The sequence below is a fragment of the Urocitellus parryii genome, chromosome 5, assembly GCF_045843805.1.
Source record: "Urocitellus parryii isolate mUroPar1 chromosome 5, mUroPar1.hap1, whole genome shotgun sequence".
Taxonomy (NCBI): Eukaryota; Metazoa; Chordata; class Mammalia; order Rodentia; family Sciuridae; genus Urocitellus; species Urocitellus parryii.
This window is the reverse complement of record NC_135535.1, coordinates 191,763,041-191,789,288: the sequence shown is the minus strand read 5'-3', so window position 1 is coordinate 191,789,288 and position 26,248 is coordinate 191,763,041.

The window sequence follows — 26,248 nt, the reverse complement described above, 5'->3', positions numbered from 1 at the left end:
TCAGAAAAGCTGGACTGCTATTAAAATAACACCTGCTAAAGTTTTCAAATTAGCCTTGAACGATGGCATATGATTTCAGTATTTACTTATTCATTTCCTCTTCTGTTCCTGTTGACAGAAATGCATATTTACTATTTTCATTTTTCCTTAATTTAAAAGTGTTTTGGCTGTTGAGACAAATTAGAGTAACAATTTGCAGACAATGGTCAGTACAGAATACTAAGATATCTTCAAAATGAAAAAAAAAATGTTAACTCTACAGAAGTGAAATTTTTGGAACTTTTCCAAAAGAAATCTGTAACTAAATTTCACAAGGTTTTTCAAGAAGGGAGAAGAAGCATGGTAAAGACATAAATAATGGCTAATGTATTTGTAGCAGTATCAATCATTCAGCCTTTACCATTTTGTATCTTGCCAGGGAATGTCATTATTATGATTTGACAGGAGGGGAAACTGGAGTATGGTGTGGTGAGATGGCTTATATAAGGTTAGAAGTCTCCAGGTCCCAGATCAGTGGCTTTTGATGTCTTTGACTTATGGACACTTTCAGGATTCCAGAGAAGGTATGACTCTTCTCCCCAGAACATCTGGGTGGGTTTGTGTCCTGAGTGAGGGGCGAGGAGGAGTTACTTGCCCTTGGTTAATTTTTCCAGGTGACGTCAGGGGATTCTGAGGTCCCTCAGGTTCATCCAAGTGCTCACTGGGTGACAATGGACCTCTCACCACCTAGTGGTCATTTTTTCCAGTCTCTTGATGACAAAGTTCAAGTTCTGAGGTCCGGTAGTTTCCTAAACCCATAGGCATGTTAGTAAAAGGGCTGTCCAAGGAGATAGCAGGAGTCAGGTGGCGTGGATAATTTTTCAAAGCTAGAAGCCAAACAAACAGATCCGAAGAGTTAACACAGTGTTGCTCTTGTTCTGCAATATCTGTAACTCAAGTCTGGGATGGGAGTTGCTATGGACTAAATGTGTTTTTGCAAAACTCATATGTTGAAACATAATCCCCAACGTGGTGGGTCCTTAGAGGGGCTGATTAGGCCAGGATGGGTGAGATGAGTGCCCTTATAAAAGCTGAAGAGACCAGAGTTCATTCCTTGTGAGGACATGGTAGAAGGTACCATCTATATAATCAGAAAATGGGCCCTCGCTAAACTCCAAATCTGCGCCTACCAGCTCTCAGACTTTACAGGCTCCAGTAGTGCAAGGAACAAAAATTTTTCAGTGTATCCAGTTTGTGGTATTTTGTTATAGCAGCCCAAATGGAAAGAAATTCCAAATCACATTAAAAATTCTTTTTTTGAGAGAGAGAGAGAGAGAGAGAGAGAGAGAGAGAGAACGAGAACTTTAATATTTATTTTTTAGTTTTCGGCAGACACAACATCTTTGTTTGTATGTGGTGCTGAGGATCGAACCCCGGCCACGCGCTACCGCTTGAGCCACATCCCCAGCCCATATTAAAATTCTTGATGAAGCCAATATCATGGAACCAGGGTTCCTGGATACAGCTTGGTGGGCTAGAGTAGGACTTTCACAAGTTTCAACAGTCTGTAGGGAGATTACAAAGAAAAGAGAGAAAAAAGGACATTTTCACCCAGATAATATTAGGGGTCATTTTTTACATGTTGACCAGAAGATGCTCTTGTGCCAGACTCCTGAGGTCTAAAGCCTGGCTCTAGCATGGGGTAGGATAGACCAATTCTTTTAGTTTTAGTTTCTATATAATGTAAAATGGGAATAAAAACATACTTACTTCATAGGGTTTTTATGGGTGATTAAATGAGTTAATAGGCATAAAACTCTTAGAAGAGGAGGTTCTCTGTGTTAGCTAATGTAAAGAACATATATGGTTCAGCTATATATGGCAAAGTATTTGCAACCTTATGTGAATTTCACAAGTTAGTATTGTTGATGATATTTTATTCAAGTTATACTGATTATGAAAACCCCAATATATAGTAAATGAGAGGGATAAAAATAGGAAGGAGTGTGGGGGGGGGGAGAATGACTAAAATATTTGATGGAGAAAAAGATTCAATCAGTTATTTTCTGAGTGATGCCTTCTTTGTCTAGAAGAGGTGCATGGGATAAGATTAGGGAATTCAAGTTACATTAGAATGTCTTTTATTTGAGTTTGAATTTCTCTTATTAAATTTATCTTCGTGTGTGTGTGTGTGTGTGTGTGTGTGTGTGTGTGTGTGTGTCTCCTTCCAGAGTGTCAGCCTAAAATCATGAGCCCCATCTGTCCTGGACCCTGTTGCTTCCTAACACCCAACACATAGAAAAGCTCATGGAGCTCAAAAGTTATTTATTCAACAAAAGAGGAATGATTTGATGAATCCATTAGTGGCAAAGGCTCTGACATGTAATTATTTTAATGTTGCCAGTGCTCTGTTGACCCTCTGACTAGCGGCCTCCTACTAGCTAGGGACACAGCCTCTACCCAGTGAGTGCAGGGGCCACTCAGTATGCACTATGACACAGGACACAGTGTGACAGTCTCTCACATCTGTCAAGGTGGGTACATAATATTTTTTTAAATGTGAAATTTCAGTTTCCAGTATTCCTTGCCTCAACAGTAAATTAGCTTCAGGCAATTACTTAATTGGCTTTTTAATGCCAGGGTGCTTCCACCTGTAAGGTTAAAAGGTGTTTATCTCATTTAAGGGAGAGAAGGGCTTTATCTAAGATGAAAATATTTTGGTGGTGTGAGAAACACAGCTATCAGTGTGTTTTGAAGCTCTCTGCTTATGAATAAGAATAATTAATGTTTTTCTCTCTTCAAGGAACAATTTTTTTTCTTTTGTCAGGCATAACAGAGAATAAGTAATTGTCTTAACACATTCACTAATGACAAGAGAAAGCCACCCAAACCCAGCAAACAAACAGCCTGGCAAGCACTCAGGTGTAGGATTGGAGACCCCCAACTCTGGATGTGTCTTCAGCCTGCTAGGAGTGTGTAGAACTCCTCCACGGTGCTCTTCAAGGTCAGTATGTGGCTGGTTGCCATGGCACGTGCCTGTAATCACAGCTTTTCAGGAGGCTGAGGCAGGAGGATCACAAGTTTGAGGCCAGCCTCATCGATTTAGTGACCCTCAAAAGCTGAGCAAGATCCTGTCTCAAAACAGAATAACTTTTAATAAAGGGCTGGAGATGCAGCAGCTTAGTGATAAAGCATTTTCTGGGTTTAATCCTCACTGCCGAAAATAAATAAATAATTGTGCCACTCCTGGTTCAAGCTGATATTTGATAATGAATAGCAATATTAGCTCAAATAAATATAAGAAAAAAATGAAAAGGAAGAGAGACAACCTAAACCTAAGCCCCACCACCAACAACATCCTGAGATTCCTAGCATGGCGTAGTTATGAATCTTAGAGAACAGTAAATTAACTGGTGTCCCCCCTACTTATATTGAAGTTTAGGAAAAAGGAAGACTGTTTATTTAATGAAGCCTACTGAAAAGGATGTATTTTTGGAATGTCAATTTCATTTTTCTATAGAATGAACGAAACCTCATATTATCACTGATATTCTCAAATCATCTGATTATTAAGGGCTCCTCTTCCTTCAGTTAAGAATAGTAAGTGGGTTAAGTGAGCAAAATAATTTCCTCTTTGACTTCAAGAATGATTTCAGTACTCCTTCTATTAACTCATTTAGCATAACCTAGGACAGGCACTTTCTATTTTATCTGAAACTTTTAATATGCATCTTCCTACAGATTTCAATTCCTAAGAAGTTTTTGGCATAAGTTAGTTTTTAGAACACAAAGAGATGAATTGACAGGAAAAAAAAAAAGAAAGAAAACTTTTGTAGTGATAAATAAAGGACATTATCCAGATTCTCCCAAAAGTGAACTAGGGAAAGTTCCTAGAAGGACATTGTAGGTTTTGTGGACCCTCTGGAGGGACTGGTTCATGCCAGGTGTTCAAAGTTATCAAAGTTATCAGAACATAAAAGCCACCCCTTCTGTTCAGCAGACTGCATTTCATGGAGGTGACGAGACCCCACACGGATATAAAATGTTTGGGAAAATGCTGGCATTGATTTTTGGCTCTTTTCATGGAAGCTTAAAATCTTGCTGGCAGAGTCAACAGCCGGTGATATCTAAATCCAAATCCTCCCTGAGAAAATGTGCTCTCTCCTGTGTGGGGGGTGGGTGGCAGTCGCGGGGTGTATTTGTTAATGGTGGATACTCATTTCATCTTAACTCCCTTCCTTGGGGTTTCATGGGTTGTTACAAATCAAACTTTGCAGTGATAGGAAAGCTTTCTCTAATCACCTCACCTAATTACAGGGGAGAGTGAATCAATCGCTAAGCCTCACTAGCACTGCTAATAAATCACAAAATCCTTTAAATGGTGTTTTAAATCCCAGAAAAAAAGAGAGTGAGGGATGAACATTCAAATGAGTGTCCCTGCAGGGGAAAGCAGAGCAGGACGGGATGTACAGAGCATCTTTCCACCCTCTGATCCAGGCCAATGTTTCCGGAACGTTTCTCCAGGGAGGGTGAGGCATGAATCACCTTTGGGCCTCACCTGTTCAGTCTTCCCAAGGGTCCTCTGAGTCCGATCTTGCTATTCTGTCTTTCTGAGGCTTCTGAAGCTCAGAGAAGCTCATGATGTCCCCCAAGTCCTGGAGTTTATAAATAGAGGAGCTGGGATGGCTCTTCTCAGTGCCTATGGAGACACAGCAGAGTAAGCCACAGAATGATAACTTTTAAAAAGTAAAATGTGTGGCTTGAAGTACTATGAAACATCATGCAGGGAAAAAGCAGAGGACTTAGTAATAATAATCTAATATCCAATTGCTTCACTAGAATGTGAACACTTACGAGTTGTCACTGAATTCTCACGTGAAGAAATTTCTATCATTATCACCCCCATTTTGCACCTGCATACTAATAAAAATTTAAATAAATGTGTCTAAGGTCCCAGAATTTGGGATCTGAGCCCAAGCAGCTGGATTCCAAGGCCATCCATGGGTCCCTCCTTCATGTCACCCTCTGTAGGAGTCAAGAGGTCCGATCTCTGCGAGGGCCATAAGGGACTCAGGTTTGGGCACTTAGACGTAAATAAAACCCCACTTGATTTTTAAAATCTGTGAATTCAAAAAGTCTGATTGGGATAGATGGTATCAAGATAAACTCTGCCCCAGTAAATGCGTCTTCATCTTGTAATTTGTCCCCTGAAAATATCACCTAGGGCTTTAAATGATCAAGTGTGCAAATGATGGCCCCATAATCACAGGTGCCATTAGAAAGGTTCACTAATCGTTACTCCATGAATGTGTAAAGGAGAAAGATGGAATTAAACAAATATTAATTGTTATAAGGAATGGAGACAACTTTGTAGTTTTTACTTTACTTTTTCCTGTATTGTTTGCATTTTCTACAATAGATTTGGATTACTTTTATCATTAAAAAATAGATGCGGGCTGGGGATGTGGCTCAAGCGGTAGTGCGCTCACCTGGCATGCGTGCGGCCCAGGTTCCATCCTCAGCACCACATACAAACAACGATGTCGTGTCCGCCAATAACTAAAAAAATAAAATATTAAAATTTTTTCTCTCTCTCCTCTATCTTTAAAAAAAAAATAGATGCAAAAGAGGAAGATTTATGATTATCTGTTACTTAACTTTGCGTCTCTGAGGCTTCCAAAACTTCCTTTTCATATTCTTCTTCTCAAATTGTTTTCCAGTATTTATCTCATTCCCTTTACTTAGATTTCAGGCTCCTTGAGGTCAAGGGAAAGAGCGAATTTCTTGTACCACTTTATGTTTTCTCCTTATGTTTATGGTTTTCCTATGATAGCATCATTCTGCTTAAAAAATAAAAAATTGAGTAAAAAGAACATATTTTTGCATAAAGCTTATTCTGTACTTTGGACTATGTTCATAGAGTAGACTCTCATAACTAACATTAGGAAGTCAGTCTTCGGAGGTTTTTATAGCTTGGATACACAGTTTCTAATGGCTCCCTTATAGCACAATGCTCTCACAATACAATTTATGGATGAAACTGGTTTTATCCATTATTAGTTATCTTTACTAAAAAAAATCTTGGTCACTGTGATACATGAGAACAGTACTTCATGGTTGTTTTAATTACATTTTTGAAGTCTGGATGCGATTCTATATACTTGCTAATACATTTCTTCTCATGTTATTTTTCCATATTTGAAGTTCATTTATTTTGTTTGGAGTATTGTTTGTCTGTTTCTGCTGGTTCTTACAGGACAACATTTGGCCCTTTGATTTACTTCTGAGAAACATTTCCCTCCATTTGTGTGCAATGCGATAAAATGGAATTTAAATTTTTTTTTTCTAGCTAAAATCTTTGCTGTTTCCCCTCTTGCTTTCAGGTCTATTTTATGTTTTCACAACACTTAAACTTTTCAAGGACAACTCTGTATTTACTCTGAAATGTTAAAGTGGAAAGCACAATTTTAGATAAGAAATAAAATAAAACATTAATTTCCTGGAGAATACTTGGGTTATGGAAGTGATTCATAAGTGGCTGGGTTTTAGCCAGGCCTAAAGAAAACAACTTTTTTCCCCCTCTTATTCTATGCACTTCCTGCCCTAGTGAGTCCAGCTATTTCCAGGAAGAAGATACTTTCAGAGTATCAGTTGCTTCCCAATCTCCAGAGGTAAAGACAGAGAAGGCAGGACCTGCAGGAAGATTAAAGAACTTTTACCATAATTCCTTTTTCCTCCATTTATGCCTTAGGGTTGCTTGTTTCTTTTGGCTTTTTCCTCTCTCTTTTAGGAAGCCTTCCGGGAAAATCACCCACTAACTTTGGTTAGGTGCACCAGCTGTGTACCTCCACCAAGTCCTTTACTTATTAATTTTAGCAGAGAGTTCCTGCCACACTGCTGGTGCTTATTGCCAGAAGCTAGCTCTGTTGGCAAGCTCTTCAACAGCAGAGTCTGATGACATGAATTGAATATATGGAAATGGATGTGAAAATTTAGGGTGCACATTCTACAGAGAAGTGAAACCTGAGAACCCCATCCTGCAGCCTACACTTTTTGGCACCATGAGACATCTTAATGCTATCTTCTATCTTATGTTACCAAGTGCCCAGAATTAACCCTAAACATTTTCATTTTGCTTCCTCCAGGACTCCATGACTTAGGATAGTTCTGCTAAACTCTTTGTTCTTTTTGCCAGTTGTGCTTTGGGGCCCATCATGAGTGTTCCAGAGTCATACATTTATTTGCTAAACCAGTTTATAGACTTTATTTTAGAGTCAACAACTCACCTGATTCAAATTACTTGGGCAGAAGAATTTCCTTGGCCCAAGGAACTAGAAAGTCCAGAGGTGGGTAGTTCCTTGTGGGCTTGCTAATGAGGCTCGGATGATCTCATCAGGACAGATTTTCTCCATCTGTTAAGTTGTGGTTCTGCGTTGGTTTAGGATCCATGGAGAGGGAAGATAGATATGGGCAAACTCAGGCTTGGATGTTCAACATCATTGCTTTTCTAGTCACTAAAACAAAAGCCCTGCATGAACTCTGAACACCCAAGCTCGTCAGATTCCTGCACAGTGCAGCAGAACAGCAGCCTGGGTCACCTGCCACTGGTAATCTCACATCCATTCAAAGAGGGCACACTTGAGAGTGGTGCTTCCTCAGAGGAAAATTTCATATTACCAGAAAGACGGTGATTATCTGACTGCCAGAAAAAAAATTAAGATAAAACACATGCTCTTTATTTTCTATGGAAATCCTTATTTCAGGATCTCCATATTTTGAGCTACATCTTCTTTCCAGTCCTCTCTGAAGCATCACTTCCTATATCTTGACTTATATCTCCATTTTCCAGGGTGAATTAGCTCTCTGCTCGGTTTATCCAGATGCCACTCATGTTTCTCATGTGTGCTTTGATTATGAGCTCAGATGTGTTAGTGTACTTGTCTTAACTTTCTATATGCTCCTGAAGATCAGAAACTCTGTCTCATCCTCATCAAATCCCTTGAGGAAACCAGTTCTGACTCTCAGATGCAGGAGATGTTTTATAAGTATTTGCTTAATTACATTTCCATGTTTTTAAAATAATAATCGCACTTCAATTGGAGAATTACATTAAATGAAACCAGAACAATGGGCTCTTGCTTTATTCCTTTGGTGGAAACATCATCCTAGATTTTGCTTTGAAATATGGTAATGCCTGGTCTCAGAAATTGGCAGTGACTTGCAGTGAGAGATCTGGGCTCCTATGATAGATGCAGAAGAAACTTCTGTTCAATTATAGAGCAGAGTTGTTCCATGGAAATACCCTCCAGATCACCATCATAACATAGCAGATATTTGTTTATGTGAATTGGACAGATTCTTAAGGCAGAAAGCAGATGGAGGACTTGGGGGGGGGGACATATACTTGAATGAAATTGTTTTTCTGTGAGTGTTTGGCCTCATTAGAGTTTCCTTGTGATTCATAAACATAAGGGATAATTAGAAATGATATTTTGGCCTGGGGGTTTAATAAATAAAATGGACAACAACAACTGTAACAACAAAAACTAGGTCTCGTCTCCCCATTTGTTATGTTATTTTTCATGTAACATAAATGAATCTCGACTGTGAAATCCACCCTGATAACTAGTCGAGATGACCAGATGAAGCTGAACTATTACTTAAATACCACTTTTAACTCAGGATTTAATTCCTAGGGCTATAATGCCTCTCTAAATGGGAAATTCTCTATTGCTCTTTTGAGTTAAATTGGTTAGGATCTTATAAATTGGCAAACACTAATTGTGCTATATCTTCTTATTTTTATTTTGTGATAGAAATGAAATTATTCATTAAATATTCTTTGAATATGTATCATGTGCTAAGAATGAGATTTAGATAAAAATAGAAGGATTTACATTTCCTAAGGAACTTACTGTTATTAAGAAATATTAAATGTATCTACTTATAATGTTTGCTAGAAAACAAATGCAAAGAGACAGATAAAGATGAAGAGAGACTTCAAGAGAAACAATACTTATATATAGCTATTGTTTCACAAAAGACACATGGGATTGAGAAAGAGGGTTGAGTGGGCTTTGAAGTATGGTAAGATTTATATAGTAGTAGCTGATATTCATTGAATATGTACTAAATAATGGGGAACTGTTCTAACTAAGAATTTATGAATTGTCACAGTTACTTCATGGGTGGTACTCTTATCCTTGTAAAATAGATAAGCAAATGGAGACAGAGTGACTGAGCAACTTGATCAAGAACACAGAGCTAGTAAGTGGTAAGATTAGGATGTGAATGTGAAAAGTATAACCTCAGAGCTTGTGAGCTACTATGGGAAATTCCATGTCTGAGAAATTTCCAGAGTGGAGGAAACAGGACAGGAGAATGTGAGGTGGGTATGGGGAAGAACACAAGGTTGAGCCTGGATATCATGAATTGTCCCTGGAGAATGTATTGATAAAGTCTATTAAAGATTAAAGTTAGGGTGAATTACCAGAGGCTGTATGAGCCAAGAAGCTTGGGTGCTCCACTGCAGATAACTGAGCCAGGACATTTTCTTGGATTTGCCTCCCCAGAAATGAACCTTAACACGAGGTAGTTAATTTGGTAAATGATCCTAGGAAGGATTCACACTGGTAGGGAAGTGATGAAAAGAAGAAAAGGAAGTCAAATAGAATATGCCACAATGCACATATGTGATGTATACCAAGATGTTTTGAATTCTTCGTTAGAGAGTTCCAGATAATGAATGCATTTCTAGATGTTCATCCCAGTGCATAGCAAAGAGCAAGTCATGAGCACACCATCAGGAAGACCTCAGGCTGAAAATATAGATCTGAAAATTGTCTCTCACAGAGGTGATAGTTACTCCTATGTTCTTAAGAGTTCAACTGAGAGATTTTACTCTCAGAAAATGTAGACATGACTTTGCAAGTCTTGACTTTAACTCCTGACAGAGGTCCATAAACATTTGTGCAGAACTATACTGTGAAGTTATATTCTACCCCCAGTATGAGTGGGTAAAACTACAGGAAAGAAGTTCCATTGAGGCAGATAGGATAGCCTGTTTTTATATTTTTCTTTTTTATTCTTTTTAGGAATACATGACAATGAGTATTTTAACATATTTAACATATAATATGTGTATTTAAACATGTTATACCTACATGGAGTATAACTTACTCTAATTAGGATCCCCGTTCTTGCAGTTGTACATGATGTGGAATTTCACTGGTCATTGATTCATATATGAACATAGGAAAGCTATGTCTGATTCATTCTACTGTCTTTCCTATTTTCACCCTCTTGCCCTCCCTTCATTCACTTTTGTCTAATCCAATAAACTTCTATTCCACCCTCTGGATTGTGTGTCAGCATCTGTGTACCAGAGAGAACATCTGGCCTTTGGTTTGGGGGATTGGCTTATTTCACTTAGCATGATAGTCTCCAATCCCATCCATTTACCAGAAAATATCATAATTTCATTCTTCTTAATGGCTGAGTAATACTCCATTGTGTATTTATACCATTATTTTGTTATCCATTCATCTGTTGAAAGGCATCTAGGTTGGTTCCATAGCTTAGCTATTGTGAATTGAGCTACTGTAAACATCGGTGTGGCTGCATCCCTGTAATATGCTGATTTTAAGTCCTTTAGGTATATGCTGAAGAGCAACATTTCTTATTATTTGTATTTTTGATGATTGCCATTCTGACCAGAGTGAGATGGAATCTCAGTATAGTGGGCATTTTTATTTCTCTAATTGCCAGAGATGTTGAACATTTTTTCAAGTACTTGTTAGCCATTTGTATTTCTTCTTCTGTGAGGTGCCTGTTCAGTTCTGTTGCCCATTTATTGATTAGGTTATTTGTTATTATGGTGTTAAGTTTTTTTTGGGAAAAGTTTTCTCTCCTGAATGTTTGGGAAAGACATGAAGGAAATCTCTTCATCTAAAACCAGTAAGATGGGCTGAGTATGTGGCTCAAGCGGTAGCGCGCTCACCTGGCATGCTTGCGGCCCGGTTTCGATCCTCAGCACCACATACAGACAGAGATGTAGTGTCTGCCGAAAACTAAAAAATAAACATTAAAAAAAATTCTCCTCTCTCTCTCTCTCTCTCTCTCTCTCTCTCTCTTAAAAAAAATAAAAAAAAATAAACCCAGCAGGATTAGCAAGAGATAAAAGGGATTTGCAGCTTCTTGTGAACATAAAAAACAAGGGAGAGTTAGTGTAACCGGGAGTTTGGCTATAAAATTGGTTCTGTGCCTCATGAATTCAAAGAATGAAATCCATGGACAAACAGAGGGTAGGTAGAGCAGTAAGTTTTATTTAAAGCAGAGAAAGACTCCTGCAGCATGGGAGGGGTCTCAAGGGAGAGGGACACTGGTGGCTCTTTAATGGGGACTTTTGAAGGCACATGTAATGGCCTAGCATGGTGCTTATGGTAATGAGAGACATACACCAATCAAGCTCTTTGGGTTCTGAGCTTTGTAAGCCCATCAGAAGTGTACAATTTCAATCCCTTATTTACATAATTAGGAGGATGAGTCCAACCTTGTGGTTTGGCACATCTGTGGGGGAGAATAAGAGCTTCAGGCAAGGGTAGATTGGTGGTCAGTCATTGCTGGGCGTAGGGATAGGAGAAGCTGAATAAGAGCCATTGTGATTGAAGCTGTTGAGGAGATGGCAGCTGACAGGGGCAGCAAGGAGCAGAGTGTTTTCCGGACATCATGTCTCCCTTCAGTTTGGAATCTTGTTTTCCTCCCTTTGTTCCCTTCTCTGAGGCCCTTATTCTGTGTGTCTATGGGAGGTCACCGTCTAGCCTCATTAGCAAGGCATGGTCATTTTTGTCTTGGGGAGGACATTGGAGGAGACTACAAAAAGATTCCAATTCAAGGTTGATTTCCAAGAAAGTAGAGGACCTACATCCTGGAGACTTTGGGTAGCTACCATCTTTAAAGCACATTATTGGAAGGAGCTACAAAATTGGTACCTATTCATGAAGAAGGCAATGTCTATAGCTCTCTATAAGCTGTTGGATAAATATAGGGGGATGCATATATATACCTATATAAATATATAGAGAGAAAGTCATTCTTAAAATTATACTGAAAAGCCATTGAGAGAATTTACATCTGAAAATAATATAAATAAATAGGTCATTAAAATTTTTGACAGCTTTATTAGTCATTAACCTATAATTCTCCCATTAAAAGTTTAAAATTCATTGACTTTTAGTACATTCATAGATATATGCACCCATTACCACAGTCAGTTTTAGGACAAAACCCCCACAGTGAGCGAAGAGTTTGCATGTCCTTAGTAAACCCTGTTACAATCACTGTTGGTCAGGCTGGTGAGAGTATGGCTGGGTTTCAAGTTCTGATGGGCAGTCAAGAGGACTCCTATCCTTAGGGCTACAAGTCCTCTACATCTGAGGTGTGGCTGTTCTGCTGAATTCAGTTGAGCGTCTCAGAAGTCCTTTAGGTTCTTCCACTCTGGCCACTTAAAGCCACTGTATTTTTTCCTACTTATTTCCCCATTTTTTCTTTGTATGTCCAGTGAATGAGTACTCCCCAGTCTTCATTCTTACAGCTCCCAAGAGCTGTTCTCTGCTGATTTCAGAGCCTTGCCCTCCATTTGAACAGCTTAGAATATGGCCCAAGACCTAATGGGACATTTCTAAATATCTGGATCTCCATTTTTTTTTTTTTTTGGTGTAACTTTCTTCTCTTTAGTACCTTGTCTCCCAAGTTTCAATCACTCCAGTACTCCAGGATTCCAGTTGCTTCCAGTGGCTGATAGATTTTTATACCTTTACTTTTGAATTATATGATCAGAAAATTTCATCTTAGGTGTCTAGTTGCAGCTCCTGTTTTTCCTCCTCTCCTTATCACCAGGAAAATAGAAATTAGATTAGTGATCCACCTGTTGTATATTATTTTCTGCATGGTCTGTAAGACAAAAAGAGAAAGGTCAATATTGCTGGTGTGTAAAGAGAAAACTATTAATAAAGAAAGAGTTGATCATACCCATGTTTGAGTAGACTGGAAAAAACAATCAATGTGGAAGAGGAATTTATTAAAAGACTAATCAATTTCTATTTGCAGTTTTGTCATAAGAAATTAGTTTTAAATTTTGAGGACTGCTTTTACATACTGCAGATACTGAAGAGAACAGAAAGCAGAGGATGGGAAACAAAAAGATTATTTTTGGCTACAGAAGAAATGTTGAGAAGGGAAGTACACAAATCATATCATCTATTTATGGTTGGTTTTAGAGTTATGTTTACTATGAAAATAAATACATTATCTCATTGGGCCAGTGATGAAAAACTCTTAACACCAAAAAGCCCTCATGTCTTCACGGGATACTTAGATTCTAGATAAAACCAGGAAAAGGGGAGAATTTTTATTTAGGCAGCAAGGATAGAAGACAAGGCTACAGGAAATGGTTGTATTGTCATTTTGTAGGGGTTTTATTATTAGTTGGTAAACATCCTTACCAGGTTAACTTTTTCACAATAGAATCACTTTTAGAAAATATGTTGGTGTCTTCCAGAAACAAATATGTGTTTTAAACTATATCCACAATGTAAGTAAACAATAAAAAACTGTGTAGAAATGACAAAGCAGATATATGTCTGAATATTTTCAAGAAAGAGGATTTATGATCCTTATTAGATTCTCCCAGTTGGTAAAATGAACAATATCAAACTCTGAGGGCCTATCTGAGATTTAAAACTACCCATATAAAAACATATCTTGCAAATTACCTTGCACAGAATCATAATTCAGTAAGTGTTGGATAAATAAACATTCACATATGGCTACTATCATTATCATTTATAGGTGTGAAAATGTGACTCAGAGAGGATGACTAATGACCTCACAGAGAGTGTTATTCTTGTTTTGCATTTTTTTTTTGGGGGGGGGGTGATACCTAGGTTTGAATCCAGGACCTTGCATGTGCTAGGCAGGCACTGAGATACATATTCAGCCCTTTTTATTTTTATTTTGAGATAGGGTCTTGCTAAGTTGCCCAGGCTGGCCTCAAACTTGTGAACTTCTTGCACAAGCCTCCTGAGAAGCTGGATTGCAGATGTGCATCATCATGCCTGTCAGTGCTGAGATATTAACACTGTTATCCTATGATAAAAGTCAATGTGGCTTTGAATTAGAAAAATATAAAGTGATATAACTTGGAATCTTGTATGTGAAGACGATAAAGTCATCAAGTGAGTTGCCTTTGGCCTTTCCTTCCTCCTCTGTGTATTTAAGAGTACTGAAAAAATTGTGTAATATGTGACTTGAGTCATCAACAACTGAACGTCTTCTATGTAGAAGGGCCCTTGTGCTGCTGTGCAGGAGACAAAATCCTAATAAGGCCTAATCTTCAAAGGAGAGGACATTGAAAGACCTTTACCCATCTCGGGGAAAGGGATTGATCCCAACAGTCTCTTGCAGGCTTCTCCACCTAGGAGAGGAAATAAACAGTCAAGGGGGTCAGGTTTTCCAGGAAACTGTTGGAACATAGGAGGGATTAGAAAGGGAGCAGCAGGAAAAGAGGGAAAGTGTCAGTACTGGAGAAATTTTTGTGGATGTGACAACCCTGAGACAACAGTCTATAAGAGACTGAGATTTACCCAGATGAGAGAACACTACCCATCCCCACACCAAACCTCCACAACACAGCCTAGTAAGATAACAATGGATTACTGGGGAAAGACTGATAGGGCAGAAACTCCCTCTGAGGAGGAATATGAGCAAAGCCCTAGGTCAAGAGGGATATCAATAAGAACATTGCTATTTGAAGCCATAGCAAACATCAAGAACATCTCGCTTCAAGCCAGATTCACCCAAGTCTTCACACTGAGGGTTTATTTACTTGAGCCCCTATTAACTGCTACAATCCATGTCAAAAAAAAAAAACTGACTGAAGAATATGAGCAAGACTAAGATGTCACACACACACACACACACACACACACAGATGTTGGGATTATCAGGGAGGGGATGTCAAATCACTATGACGGATATGTTAAAACTAATGTAAAAAACATAAGAGGAGATGTCAAAGCTCTACAAAAGATTCAAAAGGAAATGTTAGAAATCAAAAACTGTTACAAGAGGGAGGAATGCCTTTGGTAGGATCATCAGAAGACTGGATGTGACTGAAGAACCAGTGAACTTGAAGATAAGTCAGTAGAATGTTCACAAACTGAAATATAAGGAGAAATAAAATTAGAACAGGACATATAGGAACATTGGAACACTGTCAAAAGTACTTTATTATAACTATGTATATACACACAATTAGAATATCCAAAGGAGAAAAGAGAACTGAGCAGAAGAAATATTTGAAATAATAATGACCAAGAACCTTTCCAAAATTAAGCGGGGTGGACACCAAACTACAGATCCAGGAAGCTCAGAGAATACCAAGATAGACATATAGAAAATTTGATATGTACATGTCACACAAACTACAGAAAAAATAATAAGGAAAAGAATCTTGAAAGAAACACAAAATAGAGGGATAAACACTTTATTGCTCAAGGAACAAAGCATATGCATGCTCAAAGAACAAATTCTATATATGTGAATATATATGAATTCATGAGAATTACAACATAATTGTCATCAGAAACTATACAAGAAAGAAGAACATAAAGTGAAATATTCAGAGTATTTGGAAGGGCACAACAACCTAGAATTCTTTATCCAGCAAAATCACTTGAAATTGAAGGAGATATAAAGAGTTTCTTAAACAAATAAAACTAGAGGGAATTCATAACCAGCAGATACGCACTGTAAGAAATGCTAAAGGAAAATTTTCAATCAGAAAGAAAATGACATAAATCAGAAACGTACATGTACATAAAGAATGGAAGAGCATAAAAGAAGGGATAAATTTAAGTAATATAAAGTGTTTTATTTTTCTTGTTAATTGATTTATAATAGAGTCCTCTGTTGAAAGCAGTGTTAGTAATAATGTGCTGGGTAATTATATTGAATGGATATGTTAAATGAATGACTGTGATAGATGTTTGGGAAAGACACAAAGGAACTCTTCATCTAAAAACAGCAGGATTAGCAAGAGATAAAAGGGATTTGCAGCTCCCTGTGAACATTAAAAAAAGGGAGAGTTAGTGTAACCGGGAGTTTGGCTATAAAATTGGTTCTATGCCTCACGAATTCAAAGAATGAGATCCATGGACAAACAGAGGGTAGGTAGAGCAGTAAGTTTTATTTAAAGCAGAGAAAGACTCCTGCAGCATGGGAGGGGTCTCAAGGGAGAGGGACACTGGTGGCTCTTTAATGGGGACTTTTAAAGGCACATGTAGTATAATGGCCTAGCATGGTGCTTATGGTAATGAGAGACATACACCAATCAAACTCTTGGGGTTCTGAGCTTTGTAAGCCCATCAGAAGTGTATAATTTCAATCCCTTATTTACATAATCAGGAGGATGGGTCCAACCTTGTGGTTTGGCACATCTGTGGCGGAGAAGAAGAGCTTCAGGAAAGGGTAGACTGGTGGTCAGTCATTGCTGGGGGTAGGGATAGGAGAAGCTGAATAAGAGCCATTGTGATTGAAGGTGTCGAGGAGCCCTGGAGAAGGCAGCTGACAGGGACATCAAGGAACAAGTGTGTTTTCGGTACATCATGTCTCCCTTCAGTTTGGAATCTTGTTTTCCTCCCTTTGTTCCCTTCTCTGAGGCTCTTATCCTGTGTGTCTATGGGAGGTCACTGTCCAACCTCATTAGCAAGGCATGGTCATTATATAAGGTAATTATATTGAAAGGATATGTTATATGAATGACTGGATTGTCAAATGGGATGGAGGAATGGGCTACTTACATTGTATAATAAGTGGGTATTATTTGAAGGTCAACTTGGATTAGTTAAAAATGTATATTGTAAATGAAAAGGCAACCATTATTTTCAAAAAGTGTGTTATGCTTATGAAAGATTATGTCTCTTGAATGGAACAATTATGTTAGTGGATTGATAGGAGGTGAGAGCAGAGGATATAGAGGAGCAAGAGGAGTAGACTAAGATGATGCACATGGTTCTGGACTAGAATTAGAGACATCAGCATGAAGTCATGTGTGGCTCAACACAGAGATGAGTACATAGAGACTCAATTATTTACACGTGTATATGTGGATTCATAACAATGGATTCCCTCTCCATGAGCTGAGAGGGCCCCAGAGTAACTGCACAGTAACTATAAGCACATCTATCATTCAGATCTTGGTTTCTAATACTATTCTCTATTAAAGGGAATCAGCTCCTTGGAGAATTTTCCAATTCTAGGACTGGAGAGGAAACGTAGGAGTCTGGAGCATGCCATAGCACCAGAAAGTAAGAACAATGGTTTGAGTGTGTCTTCAGAATTTAGTTTGGGAAGCGAATCCCCAGTGTGACAGTACTGGGAGGTGGAGACTAATGGGAGGTATTTAGATCCCAAGGGCTCTGCCTTCATTGATAATTTAATGCCATTAAAAAAAGGCCTTGCAGGAGTGGGTTTGCCTTGGTGCACTGTTGCCCTTTTGGCCTTATTGTGATGCTGCAAGAGGCCTTTGCTAGAGGCCAAAACCTTGGTCTTGGATTTCCCAGCCCCCAGAACTGTGAGCCAATAAGTTTTTTGTTCATTACAAATTACCCATTCTGTGCCAATCTGTTATAGTAGCACAAAACAGAATAGGACAGGAAGAAAGTACTTTAAAAAAGAAAAAGAAGCTATAATAAAAAATGTCAAAGGGATATAGGAGCTAAATAAAAGAGCTCCCAAATGGCCAAAATGAGAACAATTTGAGCAACAAAACACAGTCCAACTAAACTATAACCCAAAGTTTGTGCATGTGTATGTTTATCTGAATAGAGAAAAAAAATAACACATCTGAAGAATTATAAATAATTAATGCAGATACTCTGCCCTCAAGGAGGAAAAGCAAAGCTCTGGCTAATTCAGTGTGGAAGGAGCATAGTTACTTCCTTCCAAGGAATAAGGGGGAAAAGGAACATCTTCAGAGCGGAGAACCCTGACAGCACTACGTGAGCCAAGTCATCAACCTTAATTTCTATGATCTTCCCTCCCCATTCACATAATCACTGTGTAAGCAAGGGAGTCACATCAGATCACTTCAATAGAGGGACATTCTACAGGAAACTTGGCCAGCACTCCTCAAAGTGTCAAGGTTGTCAAAATGCAAGAGAAGGCTGAGAAACCACCACAAGGAGCAGGAACATATGGAGTCCCGAGTACTGAACATAACATCCCATCCTGGATCAAATCCTGGAACAGTAAATGAACGAAGGTAGAAACTAGAGAAACCACAATAAACTAGGGACTTTAATTTATCCATATCAGTTTCATTGCTAGATATGTCATAATTATGTAAAATGGTAAATGATAGAGGAAACTGGGTCTGGAGTACATGAAGACTGCTTGTATTAGCTTTATAACTTTTCTGTGAATCCAAAACTACTATAAAATAATTTTTTGACGGGAACCCCACAGAGTGAGAAAATGCATTTGTGAGAAGCATACTGATTATTTCTGCATTATATAAAAATATACTTACAAATCAATTAAAAATAAATAAGCTGGGCAACCCAATTGAAAAGTTAATGCAAGATTTGAACAGATCCTTCATAAAAGATGACAAATGGTCAATGAATATATAGAAATTGTTAACTCCATTGGTCATCAGGGACATAAGACTTAAAATGATAATAAAGTTCCGCTACATGATATAAAGCAATTAGTACTTTCATCACCGTTGGCTTAGTAAATGATATTGTCTGGTGTGTATGCAGGTATATATCTACCTATCAGAAAAGGCCTGTACTAGAGTGTCCATAGCAACATTATCTAAAATCACACAGAATTTGAAACTGTTCTAATTATTTTCAACAGTAAAATGGTCTGAGATATCAGACATTCAAATATCAATAAGGAGACTAGAGCATCTGTGATTCCATATAACAATATGGATAGTGATTATTAACATAATGTTAAACCAGAAAAAAATTGCTTTTATAGCAGAGATGCTGTAAAATTTCAAATACATAAAATACAAAAAAAGGCAAAACAAATACCTAGTGTTAAATGGCTAGGTGGTGGCTTTCTGGAAACAAATGGAGAGTAGAGGGGCCTCCTAAGGTTCTGCTATTTGTTTGGCCATGGGTTAAACTGGTACCTTCAGTTTCTGAGAATTCATCAAGGTGCCTACTTGGTTAGGTATTGTTAGATATATTTTGCTATGCATACATATTTCAAAAAACTGTTAAAAAATGTTAATACCAAAAGTTTCAAAATCCACGGTAATCAAAGAGCAGTACAACACAGCAAAGCACAAAAAAGACAGAATAAAGAAAAGCAAGAATGAAGTGATGACGAGAAGAGAAAAATCAAAGAAGAATAATTTTATCCAGACATTTAGGGGTAAGGAATGTACTATATACAGTATAAAACTAAGGAGCAGACCTGTGATCCCAGCAACTCAGGAGGCTGAGGCAGGAGGATCTCAAGTTTAAGGGCAGTCTGGGCCACTTAGCAAGTACAGACCCTGTCTTAAAGTTAAAAAAAAAAAAAAAAGGATAAAGAAAAAAAAAAAGAAGGAAGGAAGGAAAGAAGGGCTGGGGATGTAAATCATTGGTAAAGTGTCCCTAGGTTCAGTCCCTAGTACAAACAAGACACAACAAAACAAACCAGAGATCTAACTATCATGACCCAAAATGAAGTAATGTATGCAAAGCAAATAATGTTAAGAGAAGTTTTAAACTCAGAAATATGACATCTCAGTCTTCATCAGGGACATAGATGAGCCTAATGGGTAAAGATGGTAAGGTCACAAAAATTTTAAAAACACTTTTGCCTTACTTACATTTCATTCTTTCAAATAATTTACTGAAAATAGCATTTCCTTAGAAATGCATGTCCAAGATCCAGAGCTAGGAAAATAGAAACTTTGAGAGAGAAAAAACAAAAATGTGTCAGTGGCAGGAAACTCTTCAAAACGTTAGCAACAGCTTAAGGGTGGGCAAGGAGAGGCTGAAGACAAACGCGATCCCTTCCCTCGTGGAAATCTGTGATCTTGCCCAAAAGACAGACTTTGGAGAGCTGATGACAGCTATGACAGAAGGTCCAAAGGGAGGGTGCACCCCTGTGGACATGCAAAGATAGGGGCCAAGTTTTCTAAGGTTTCTAGGCAAACAAAGGATGAGCAGGAATTTGGCAGACAAAGTGAGGTTGTAGAGTGGGGAGGTCTAGACATAGGGGAAAGAATATTCAAGGCAACAAACAAGGTGTGTGACTTAAAGGAATCTAATGTGTTTAGAGTTTAAGGTGTGAGTGGGGAAAGGACCTGGGGAACAGACAGGGCTGTGGTGCCTGTGTATTGATAGGGGATGGTAAGGTATCAAGTTAGCCATGCGTGATAAACTGTGTTAGCTGTTATTTTTATTTTTCTTCTTACCTTGAGTTTAAAGTGTAGTCTCATTTTTCTCTGACAGAGCAAATAGGGTTCTTTTTCTCCTCCTAAAAAGGGACCTGCTTCAAAGCAAGGTGGGTTGACACTAAGAGGGATGGGTCAGGGCTCCTTCATAGTGGACATGGTGCTGTGGAGCCTGTGGCCATCCTGGGATGGAAAGAGTATTCATTTTTTAACATTACAAGATGCAAGCTCTAGTTGTGACTTTCTAACCAAATCTTTGCTGGGAAGAGACAAATTGGAAAAGAGACTATTTTTCTGTAAGTGACAAAATGATTTTTCTAAGCATTATCATACAACTTTATGGATTTATTGAAAACAAAGCTCATCTTATCCTGTTTTAATTGAACCAAGGCAAAAAGATAAATACCAAAACCAGAGGTATATTATTAGAACTGTATCCAAATAGTGTTTTCTTTTTCATTGTTGCTTTTTGTACGAAAACAATTATTGAGGATGCTTGTTTTGATAATCACATTTCTTCTATAATGATTTGCTTTCTTATATCCACTGTCTATTCTCCATGTGAAGGAGTTGGTATATTAACTTTCTTTTGAGTAATGCCATCTATGTATCAACAGGCTATGATATTTGAGGGCTTATAGATGTAGGCTACATTTTTAAGCTGTTTACAAATATAAACTCATTTAATCTTCATGAAATTCAGCACAGTAGAAATATCATTATCATTATGTCTCAAAGATCAGAACCAAGAGGCTTTTTCTGTATGATTGCTGATTTTTCTTTTATTAGTTCATCAATTGTTGAGAGAGGGATGTTGAATTCTACCTGTAATTGTGGGTTTGTCTGTTTCTGATTTTTTTTTCTTTTCCTTTCACTATCAGTGTTTGCTTTGCATACTTTGCAGCTGTTTTGGGGTGCATACACTTTTAGATTTTCTTGTTGGAGTGGCCCTTTTATCAGGATGTGATCTTCCTAGCTGTCCCAGGTAGTTTCATTCTTTGAAATCTTACTGACCTGATAATTCACAGGTAATTTATCGCTTTCCCTCCTTTAATTGCATCCTGTTATCATGGGTGCACTTCAGGTGAATTTCTTGTAGGCAGCACATAGCTGAATCATGCATTTTTACCTACTTGGCTCATCTTTGTTTTCTAAATGGCATATTTGACAATATATAAATATAATTATTAATATGTTAGAACTTTACCATCTTTTTTCTCTCCATGATTTATTTCTCTGTTTTTATTTTAATGTAGAGTTAATTGAACTTTTTTTTAAAATTCCAATTTGATTGTCTACAATCTTTGGATATTTTAGTCTTTCCTCTCATTATTACATATTGAATGTAGAAAAATTATTTCTCTTTTTTAAATGGATGGTTTCTACAGGTCAATAGATTTTCATAGTTGATATCTTATTGTGTGTCGATTATTTACTTTTAGTTCCTTTTACTTTCTCCTGTATATCATTATCTTAAATATTTGCTTTATGCGCATTGAGAACAATATCAGAAAATGTTATAAATTTGGCTTCTCAACGTAATTTAGAAAACCCAAGAGGATGGTATTTGCCCACATTTCCCAATTTCTATTTTTGTTTCTTCCTTCCTAATATTCCCAGATTCTTAATTTCCTTTCTGTTTCAAAAGTTTCCTTTGGACACTTTTCTTGAATAGGTATGCTGGCAACAGTTTCTCTTATTTTCCATTCCAAACAGTGTTTTGCTTTGAAGTTTTTATTCTGGTCATTTTTTTTCCCATTAAAATCCGTATTTATTCACTCTACTCTGGTCTCCAGGTGGGTAATTAACAAGTGTAATGATCACAGGAAAGCCCCTTGCTGTAAGCACAAGACACCCCAGTAGGACTTGAAGCTTTTTTTTTTTTTTTTTTTTTTTTTTTATGTGTATAGATATCCCTGAAGGGCTAGGATGCTACTCCAGTCACCTGAAACAGAATGGGAAATTCCATATGTGTAATTGAAGAGTAGGGAACTTGAGGGTTTGGAACTCAGGGGCACTTGATCTCTGAACCAAATCCCCAGTCCTATTTTTCATTTTATTTAGAGACAGGGTCTCACCGAGTGCTTAGCGCCTTGCTTTTGCTGAGGCTGGCTTTGAACTCTGGATCTTCCTGTCTCAGCCTCCCATGCTGCTGGGATTAGAGGCACACACTGGGCCCTGGAAGTTATTTTGGTCATGGGTTGGATGTGAAGAGGATTTAGAAAAAAATCCATGTGTTTATTGAAACTACTAACAAATCCTCTCTAGGCTCCTGATGATTGGGCCAGACTGGGATCCCCATGATACTTTTGACCCTTTAGGAGGGTCATGGGTCAATAAGGACTCTTTCACATTCTAGTCCTTTGGCTTGCCAGGTGCATACAAATGATGAGCTAAGTAGTGTAGGAAATCCATTTAATTCAGAGTAAATGGGATCACCTCTGTGGGAGGCAGGGAGAGCAGAATCTGTGTAGTGCCCCCTGCCAAGTCAGCAGATTGTGCTGCAGTCCCAGGAGCCTACAAGCAAGCACAGGCAGACTCTTCTCTGTTTGAATCCAGATCTGCAAGTCACAGCTCCTCCATGTGACATCCTTGACTGTCTCTAATCCCAGGAATTGTTCCTCTCTTGTTTGTAAGAGAGTTAACTAACTGCATCATCAAGTACACCTTGCATGGTTTTGAATTGTTGTCATTGCATGGTCATTAATATTTTTGCATAAATATTTTTTATGTATACTGAATTCTAGTATTGTATTTCTATTGCAGTGTATTCTAATTCTATGTGTATTTTGATGTCTATTTATTCGTATGTGTTTTTCTATTTGACTTTTTTTCTATGTGTTATACCACCACAAGAAAATTATGCTCTCTGTAAAGACACAGGGTCATGTGTCAAAAATACTAATATCTGTATAGAGTCTTAGAGTTCCACATCCACAATCTCATTTCACTCACTAGCGTCCCTCACAAGTGTATAATAATTCCTATGAGACAGGAATTATCAATACCTTCATTTTAACAATAAAGCAATTGAGTGTCGGAGTGGAAATTTCCTGATATTATAATGCCAATGATAACTCAGAATTTCTGAATCTAGTTCTATTTCATTTACAACTAGTGTCTTTTATATGTTTAATTTCCAACTTCGGGTCAAGCACTGAGACTCGCTCATTCATATAGGTACTCAAAAACATTTGGGATTATATACATAAGAATAAATGCACATTTAGTTTAATGGAGCCATACTAGTGAGTGGGAATACCTATACAGGGATGGGAGGATCCACCTTTTTTACTTTCAAATGTCTGCTGTTTAATGGAATCATGTAAGAAGATAAAATGTACCATAACTTTTTAAAGATTATCATGCCTCATTTACAGTTCTGTGAAGTTCAATACAAGGGAGTGACATTCTCTCTGAGAGATCTGCAAGGTCTTCCATAAAATGTAAATGATTCTAGGTCCTGAGAGATGAGTCAGAGTTTTTGAAGTCAGTGAACAGAGATAGATGGGACAGGAGAAGAATGTTAGGTGCAAAGACCTGGGGTTAAGAATGGGAATATCAGTGAACTAGAGCACAGAGAGGATGGAAGAAGAGTTCTCAGCAGAGGAGGCTTAGAGGTGTGTATGGCCTCTTGGAAATAATTTCAGTCTCAGATCAAGGGGTTAGTCCTCTATAATCCTATTCATCTGAGGAGCTGTAGAACCTATTTTTCTTTATTAAAGAATTTCAAAATAAACATTCGCTGTTTCTTATGTTCTAAGCCCTGTAGTTGGTACCTTATGGAAGTCTTAAGTTTAATGGACCGGAGTAATCCTACAGAATAGATAATGTTAATCTCATTTTACTGGTGGTGGATCTGAGAGCAGAGGAAGATAAAGAGCTCACCTGTGACCACCAAGCTGGCTGATAGCACATCTAAGATTTTCTTCTAGATGGACTCCAAAACTTCCCATGAGTTTGCTGATACTCAGAGAGAGGGGACACACGTGCATATCACATGGTGGGATCTGGGAAACCAGTTGTATAACAGAAAATCATAGACCATTATGCCTAGTAAAGATGCTATGAGGGACTGAACCAAGGCAGGACCCTGGGCTTGGTGCTAAAGATGGAGCTGTAAAAAGTGCTTCTAAGTTTGGCTGGCTGCATCCACTGTTTTTTTCCCCACTTACACTCTTTCCCTTTTCCAATCCAGCCAACTCCAAGTTATAGAGCCTTCTTTAAAAACATCCCCATCACACAGGGCTTGGTGGTGAATGTCTGTAGTCCCAACTACTCAGGAGACATGAGGTGGGAGGGTCACTTGAGCTCACAGGTTGAGGAACAGCGTGGGCACTGAAAGGAAAGTGAGAAAGTGAGAGATGGGCGAGCGAGAGATGATGGATGGAGACCAGGCAGAGATCCACAGGAGAGAGTTTATTTGTCAGAGCTGACAAATAAAGGCCATGTCTCGATAGGAGAGAGAGGCCCGAGATGTTTGGGTGTTCAGCTTTTGTGGGGTAGGGGTTTGGAGTTGTAGTTGTGGCTCGGGGGGTGCTTGTGTCAGAGCTAGGGGATAGCATGGGATTGGCTTAGGTCAGTGGCACCACAGGGCTTTCCTGAGTCAAAGGGTCATGTCCTTCTGGGATTGGCTTAGGGTTATGGTACCATGGGTAGGTCACTAATGGGGCTGGGGGGAGTTTTGGTAAGAGGAAGTACAGGAAAGTGAAACTTATAAGACGGCTGCTCGAATGTTAATACCCTATGGGCACCATAATTATCTTTTCTACATCAGATCATGTCATGTCTCTTTTACATAGAATTAAATTTCTTTAAAAAAAATGGGAATTAAATATATGCCAAATTATCTAGTCTCCTTTCTTTCATCTCAGGAATACCAGTCTTCCACAAATTTTTTCATGACCCGCTTTAAATTAGTCAATTCATCCTTTTACTCAGCAAATAAATAAATAGACAAATAAATAAGTAAATGCCACTTCTTCAGAGAGGTCATTTAAAAAAAAAATCAAGAATCTCTTTTCTAATAATAAAATCTGGTAAAAATGAAATAGGCCCACCTGTGTAGTAGAGTGCTACCTGGTGCTAGAATTTTTTATACATCTATCAAAGATGTATTGGAAATTCTACAGATGACAATAAAAAAGATGAAAAAAGGGGCTTAATACATACATTGAAATGTGAAAACATCTCACTGAAGAGCCAGTGTTAGAGGAGGGCGTGGAAGCAGAGGGAGGCCAGGGAGAGAAAGAACATACAGTCAAGGACCAGAAAGAGCTGCCTGTTCACAGGGCAGCAAGACTGGGTGGAGCTGCAGGCAGGATTATCCTGGGGAACTGGGCTTTGGGCTTTGGCGACTATGCTACCAGGTCCTCTTGGTGCCACGGGTTGCAGAAGTTGAACGAGCCCTCACCTGTGAGGTACAGTATACAGTTGCTTTCTCTCAGGGTAACTTAGAGTTCAGCAGTGACCTGTGGTCCCAGTGAATTTCTTCAACAAATGAGTTCTGGTTCACCCATCTAGATGGAAAATTCAAAGCAGTCTCTTGCAAAGTCCGAATATGAAACAGATTATATCAAAATGTGTCTAAGGAAAAGGTCAGGATGCGCTGATGAATCTTCCCACACTTCCCACATGAAAGAACACTTCAAACCCTATCCTGTCAAATGCTCTTGTTCACTTCAATATTGCTCTTGGCTGAAGGGAAGGCCTGCGGGGTTTGTGGAAGTTGGCTCTTTCAATATAGAATTTTTCATGCCTCTTGTAAAAATGTCAGTGGGTTGATTCAAAAATATTTTTATTGGC